Consider the following 7,095-nt stretch of genomic DNA (forward strand, 5'->3'; position numbering starts at 1 on the left):
TACACCTGGCACTTCCTGGGCTCCATTCTTTTACTTCTTTTCTTTCTGTTTCCGCCTGAAGGAACGTATGGTTTGTTTACATCCTCTCTGAACATGGGTGGAATAATCAGTTAGCAAAGGACAACAGCTTTGAACATTATTTTAAAAGACTGCCTTTATTGTCAAAGGCACAATAAAAAAAATGTGGCACAAGGTTAGACATCAGTCATAGTGGAGGGGAAAAAACACCTTTCTCTTTGTTTAAACAGGTAACACRGTGCTGCTCTTCATCCTTTGTTGTCAAGGTTACAATAATAAAAAATCCCAGTAATATTTTGGGGGATGCAGGAAGAGGGACTCTAAGGTTCAAATCAGTCCTCGCTGGAGTTTTATTGCATCACATTCTGAAGTGGTCAAGGTTAAAATGTTCCCTCCTGTGCAGGAATTCAGTTTTTTATTTTTATTTATTATTATTTATTTTGCATGTGCTTGTACATGTAGTTGTTTGTGGGGAAAACTGAGTGCCAGCTCTTCTCCCACAGAGACATCAGAATGATTAAAGCTGCCTTGTCAGTCTCACGCCTGTGCAAACAGCTCCATCCACCCCCGTCACTCATTACACCTCTCCTCCTTTTTCTCTTTTTAGGCCAACGTGACCTTCATCTGAGTCAAGTGTCGCTACTCAACATTCACAGAGAAGTCTGCAGCGACCAAAAAARRAAAAAAAAAGAAAAAAGGAGGAGAAGGAAGAAAAAAACAGAGAAGATTAAAAGGAAAGCACACGGGCGCACGAGRGAGGAGGAGACGAACAAGTAAGAAAATAAAAACAGAACGAAAAGGGCGGAAAAGAAAAACACTGCAACATCTCTGTCGTTTTTTTTTTATTCCTGTGAAATGTTCTTCAGCAAACAGCCCAATTGGCAACATGAATCAGAGAACTGAAAAGATAAAAGACAAGAGGAGGAGGAATGGTGGGGCACTGGGTAAGAGAAAAAAAGACATAAAAAGCAGAATAAAATGAATGCAAGGTAAAGGAATGCCACATAGGAGGGGGCAGCTGTCAAATAGGTATCGGGAAATTATAGTCATTTTCAGGAAGTCCCAGGAAGAAATGATTCTGCAGCGATACAAAGAAAGAGAAGAGTTGTATGAGCCTTTCATGAGATAAGAAAAAAAAAAAGACCAGAGAATTGAGAAAAGGGGGATTGAATTTGGGTCGTATATTGGATTTTTAGATTTCTTAGTGTTTTTGTTAAGACTGATGCTGGAGGTGTGAGTGTGTGTGTGTGAGTGTGCGTGTGAGGTGCTCGCATCCTAGCCTGACAAGGTATTAGTGAGGAAAAGAAAGAAAAAAAAGCGGCCATATTTCACCTGCAAGGGAGAAATATAAGGGCTGCAGACACAAACAAAGTCAATCTAACAGAGCACACAGACTTTAGAGCTTTGCTTCACTGGGAATAAACGTTGGCATGCTCTCCATCTCCATCTGAAGTTTAAATCCGAATGTAATGAAAGTGCATTAATATGGGTTTAGCTTTGTTATAACTCACTGAAATCTAACTGTTGAAGCCTGGGTAATTCAGGTAAAAGCAGCTGATGAAAATGTACGACTTTTACCTGTACTGATTACTTTTTGGTGTGAAAGGAGCTGGGAATGCTTTASAGCTTCATCTTTGTCTGGCATAATCTACAGCCTACCCTGCAGTATAGGCCCAGACAGCCATGTTTCTTCCCACCACATCATTGGCACCTATATTGATTCCTTCTCAACGTCAAATTCACAAAGTAAATGTTGCTATTGATGTGCTGATTCAAACAGACGTACGTATGCTGAGTGTGTAGGGATGCTAAAGGATGTTAAGGCCCTGTCACACTAGACAACTTATGCCAACTTATGAAACATTTTCAAGTTATATATACTGTATGATCAATTTGTTAGAATTACATTATGTGCACACCAAAAAGAAGCTGCCTGTTGATTTTTTCAGTTCCATCTTCAACGTAGATGTCTTTAAAATGTTCATAAGTTGGCATAAGTTGTTTAGTGTGACAGGGTCTTAAATAGGGCTRGGCCATAAACCAATAACAATATATATTGTGATAACCGTGTGATGAAAATCAATAGAAAATACGTCGGATAGAACRTTGGTAATTACCCTGAACTCTGATCCAGAACCACACGGCATTCTGGGAAATTTAGACAGAGGAAAGGCTTTCTCACAACCCAGCTAAAGGCCCTGTCACACTGCAAYGTTTTAGACAACTTATACCAACTTGTGAAATTTTTAAAGACATCTACAGTGAATATGGAATTTAAAAAAATCAACTGGAAGTCTCTTAGGTGTGTACATATTGTAATGCTAACAAATTGATCAAATATCTAAACTTTATWAGTTATCTAGATGTTTAAAAATGTTCATAAGTTGGCTAAAACGTTATAGTGTGACAGGCCTTAAGCAAGGTAGGTACCATCARCCAGCTCACTCACTGGTCAGCTAGCWGCAACCTGTTGAGTAACATGCACAGTTTCATGTTTCACCACCRTGCCTCAAAACTTAAAAATAAAAAAGGAAAGCACAAATTGGAGTGAAAGGAGAAAACAAGTGCAACAACTCAAGAGGAACTTGTGGATAAAAGAGGAAAGGTCATGTCACCAGTTTGGTGGTATTCATCCAATTTTTTTCTCCTGGTTCTTGTTTCAAAGACTGGTAGGTAAAACATAAAACGAATCAATAATATCAACTGATATGAAACAATTATGTTACCCAGCCCTAACACCTATCCTGCAAAATGATTGTTTTAACTTCTATTTTCTGTATTTATAAAATTGTGTATTCTGAATGTAAAAGAAGATTGAAGATGATTTATTTTTCTAGATTCAACGTCTGGCCCTCCTAAGGATGAATTCTACGTTCTTATCACAAGCCGTGTCAAGGTTTTTAATGCACATTTTGAAGTATTGCATCAGAAAAGGTGAATGGAAACGGCTTGATTCAAAAAAAATCCTCTAATTCGCATCAAAGTTGATACGCTCGCTTGAGGTGGTTTTTGAGTTTTTCGAAAAAGAGTTAATGCGCAAAAAAGAGATGGAAACACATTTTTCTAATCAGTTCTGATGTAGCAAACATTTACCTCACATGTTGATCAGCTGTTCTCACTGTCTGTCCGAAACCGGTCCCAGTACCAGAGCGACTGCAGCTGGACCCTCCTCCTGCTGTCAGCGTATTCTCAGTTAATCCCGTAACGTGAAAAGAATTGCATTTCTTTCTCTACGTCTCCCAACCGCATGTAAAATCACCAGAACTAGTTGATGACAGAATAAGTACAACTTTCCCAACGGTAGCAGCACGTTCCTGATAACTTCTCTCCATTTTCCTGAGATGCAACTTTTACTTCCTGTTTACTACACACGTGTCTGATGTAACTGATTCGCTTCAAGCCAGTTGATGGAAACACGTCCGATTCGCATTAATTCGTTTTTACATTTTTGTGAATTTTTTAAAATTCGCTCAAAAATTTGAATTAAAATTGGATGGAAACACGGCTGCAGTGATCCTTTTTTGTGAAGCCAAAAGTATGGCAGGTTTTTCCACTTGTTRCTAAATATTTCAAGCATGTTGCAAACCTTACTAGTCTCTGAGATGTGGACCTTGTATATCCTAGTAATAAATTACATCAACTTGATCACGTTTTCCTCTAAATGAATGCATAAGACCTGTTTTAAACATGGACAAATGTTGCCCCACACAGACAAAAGATGTTGACTGGTTTGCAACAAAACATGAGGCACYGGACCAGGGCTTCATTAATAAACTGTTGTCCAGAATTCAAAACTGCTCCTGAGGAAAGGTTCGAATTTAGCTGATGAATCCTGTTGTTGTTGTAGTTGCTACGTGTTGGAAAAAAAAAAGATTGATTTTAATCCAATCAGCCTAACGTGAAGCGTAACACTGGGACCACTTTACTTAGCTTCCAATAAAAGCTACAGACGGAGGGAAAGTGCTTTTTTTTGAGGAGTAAAACAATCCTAACATCTGCCTGCGATGGCTGTTAATCCATTTGAAGATGTTCCAAGTTGTCGACTGGACACCAGTTACGATGCATTATGTGCTACATTAAGTAGTTTTCAATAATGAAGCCATAACGCCTAAACGATGCTGCTGTTCTTAGAGTTATAATCTATATCTCATCCCGTGCTGTTTTCYTTTTCTCTCTGAATGCAAACAGACACTCGTCTCAGCAGAATGTCTTCATGTGTGAGTGCGTTTAATACAGTCGGTGACCCCGCTCTTATTTGAAGCGTGTGATGAAGCGTTCTCTCGTGCACGATTAGTTGTCGGCCCGATYGGGCGACTGGAAACTTCCAGCAGACTAAAGTAAATTGTCTTCGATAAAAAAAAAGCCATTTGTATGTCAGCGTGGAGAACCCAGAGACGTGAGCAGGAGAGACACTCAGACACACACRTATGTTGTGAAAATGAGACCAGCACACACTCACACAAAGCCTTAGAAAATATCCTGGTATTCCTCTATCTCCTTTTTTATTTTTATTTTTATTTTTTTTATTTTTTTGGGGAGGGTGGGGTGTTCACATTTTCTAGCCCCCATAACGCCGCTCTCATTCCCCGTTCTYTCCCTAATAATTCTGGTTTTCTCTGTCTCTCAGAGTGTGTGTTTATCTCTGCGAGGATATTGGTTGCTGATCATAAATAGCTTTTCACTGACAGGGTGCCATCAGACAAGCTCAGGGGAGGGGGGGGAGCGAAAAGGGGGTGATGAGAAGTAAGGTGTGCGTTGGAGGGAGAGGGGGAGGCCACAGTGAATTCAGAGAGATCAAGAAGACGATAGAAGAAGGAAGGGGAAGAAAAATGCGACAGGTAGAGACACGGGTTATCTACGTTTCTGCAGCGTGACAGGTGTCGGGGATGCACTGATAAATGTGTTGCCCCTAAATGCAAAAAAAAAAATACTTATTCCCTGAGCCAAATGTTAATTTGCCCAAACGCAGCCGTGCACGCTGACTTACAGCACGTGCACCACAGCTGATGACACGGAAACAAAACGGTAAATGGGGGTTCATTCACTGCAACAAAGCAACTGCTGTTTTAATTTTCTGTTCATTGTGTTAATGCAAATCCAGCACTTTTTCTGTTTACCTGTTATGCAGATAAATTCAGTATATTATGCACATTGCCTCTGCGGTGACAGCATGGGTACAGGAGGAGTCACTGATGCCTCTTTTGTCACCCAAATATGATTTTTATTTACCGTTTTTCATAGAATAAACCATTTGTTTCCTATTGTAATACTATTTTAGCTGGGATTAAAAAAAACCTTACACAACCCGTACTTAAACCACATTTAAAGTTGAAAAATAACCTCTTAGTCATGTTTTTATTGTGGAATTATGAAGCTGCATCAAATAAAATCCAGTTAATTTGGAAGAGCAAAATGACTTATTACTTATTACCTTATCCAAGAACACCATTTTAGAGAAATATAAAAATGCTCCTTTATTTCAAGTTTTCAAGACTGTAATGTTTGCTTCTTTACTCTTTTCTTTTTACAGATTTTTGAAACAATTTTGTCAAATCTTCAGCTCCTCTGAGTTTATTCAGTTTTATTTTCTGTTGGCTTTTCCAAAGGAGCTTGCAAGTGTGGTGACAGCCAARCAATAGAAACTTAATTAATTTGTGAATTGGAGCTGTAGAGCATCGCTGGGTTGAAATGTGACATTTTGTTGAAGTTAATTCATTTTGTAAAAGAGTATAGAGAAACTTTTACAGGGTTTTAAACTACAAATTTATTTATTTATTTATGCAGATCATGGTCATTTTCTTTAGGTCAGGATATTTATACGAGGCATGTACTGATCAAGTCTCACACACACACACACACACACACACACACTAGTTYCCCTCCACAGAACCAGATGAGGTGAACGGGTGTGAATCTGCTGCATCTTGCATTCCTCCATCCTTTCTGTCCACGCAGCACCGCTCCTTGCCTCTCGATCGATCCAGGCTTATCTTCCYGTAAGGCCCAACGCTCCTTTTTTTCRCCCCTCCTTGTCTCGYGTCCTCCTACCCTCCTTTTCACCCTGCTCATTGCTATCGATCAGCCTGTGTGTTCAGCAAAGTAGAGAGCAGGCAGTGGTTAATGTCGAGCCGGGCTGAAGGAGCCCTGCGCGTGGTTCCTGTATTGCTTCTCTCTCTTAATGGGTCCAATCAGCCTCTAATAGAGCCTGGCTTGGAGCATCCAGGCCTGCCACTCTCCTCTGACTCATCTCACCTTTCACTTCTCCTGCCTTTGACAAATATCTGTCTGAACTGCATAATTCACATTATCTGCCAGGTTTATGTTGATGATGACTGTTGATTTAGCTAACTGATATGGTTGCATTTTTTTTATTCTGCCTTTTGAGGGAGTGGAGCATACATTTATTCATTTGAAAGGAATTTGCTTCTGCTGAGTATGCACAGGCTTCTTTAGAAGTGTCCTGCTTTGCATTTTTTTTTTTCCAGTAATGCCCATTTATTCATGGAAGCAGCACAGCAGAACCACATTTAGCTAATTTTGGCCTTTGGGAACTGCCCGGTAGCCAGTGCTTTAGTCTTTTATTATCCCTACCGTTCTTGCAGCCGCTGAGYACTTTCACTCTTACAGAGTTAAGTGCCTCACTGAAGGGCACAAGAAAAGCAGCGCTAGCTTTAGCTRTTCCTGCTAACATTAGAAATATAACCTGACAGTTGTTAAAGAGGAATGTGGATTTATGTGGAAGGGAAGCATAATAGTGAAACAGCACAGTTTGTCATTACTGCACCGACGGAGAAGAGTCTTCTTTGTATGTTTGTGTAAAGTGAGTGAAAATGCTTTAGATTGGAATGGTTCAAAATTCTAACATTACAGGACATCTTAATTTAGAGAATGACTAAGAGTAGAGCAATTTTGATTAATTAACCCAAAAAATAAAATCTTTAAAATTGATTCTGTTTCCTTAAGTTAGCATAAGTTAGCATTTATCTTAAGCCAACCTTTGCTTTCATATAGATCACATGTGTCAAACTCCCGTGTGGCCCGCCGAGGGGGGGGGTCCCCTCCCAAAAATATATATAT

The 7,095-nt window shown here is 39.6% G+C and overlaps 1 protein-coding gene across 1 annotated transcript in view; it reads left to right on the forward strand.

The window, feature by feature from the left end:
• Positions 1–699: 699 nt before the first annotated feature.
• The window catches only part of sema4c (sema domain, immunoglobulin domain (Ig), transmembrane domain (TM) and short cytoplasmic domain, (semaphorin) 4C), a gene marked incomplete at its 5' end in the record, with an annotated part of 87,599 nt that continues 81,203 nt past the window's right edge, over positions 700–7,095 (forward strand). Inside the window, 1 exon segment of the mRNA XM_014018644.1 lies at positions 700–791.

Source organism: Austrofundulus limnaeus, unplaced genomic scaffold (genome assembly GCF_001266775.1).
Source record: "Austrofundulus limnaeus strain Quisiro unplaced genomic scaffold, Austrofundulus_limnaeus-1.0 Scaffold198, whole genome shotgun sequence".
Taxonomy (NCBI): domain Eukaryota; kingdom Metazoa; phylum Chordata; class Actinopteri; order Cyprinodontiformes; family Rivulidae; genus Austrofundulus; species Austrofundulus limnaeus.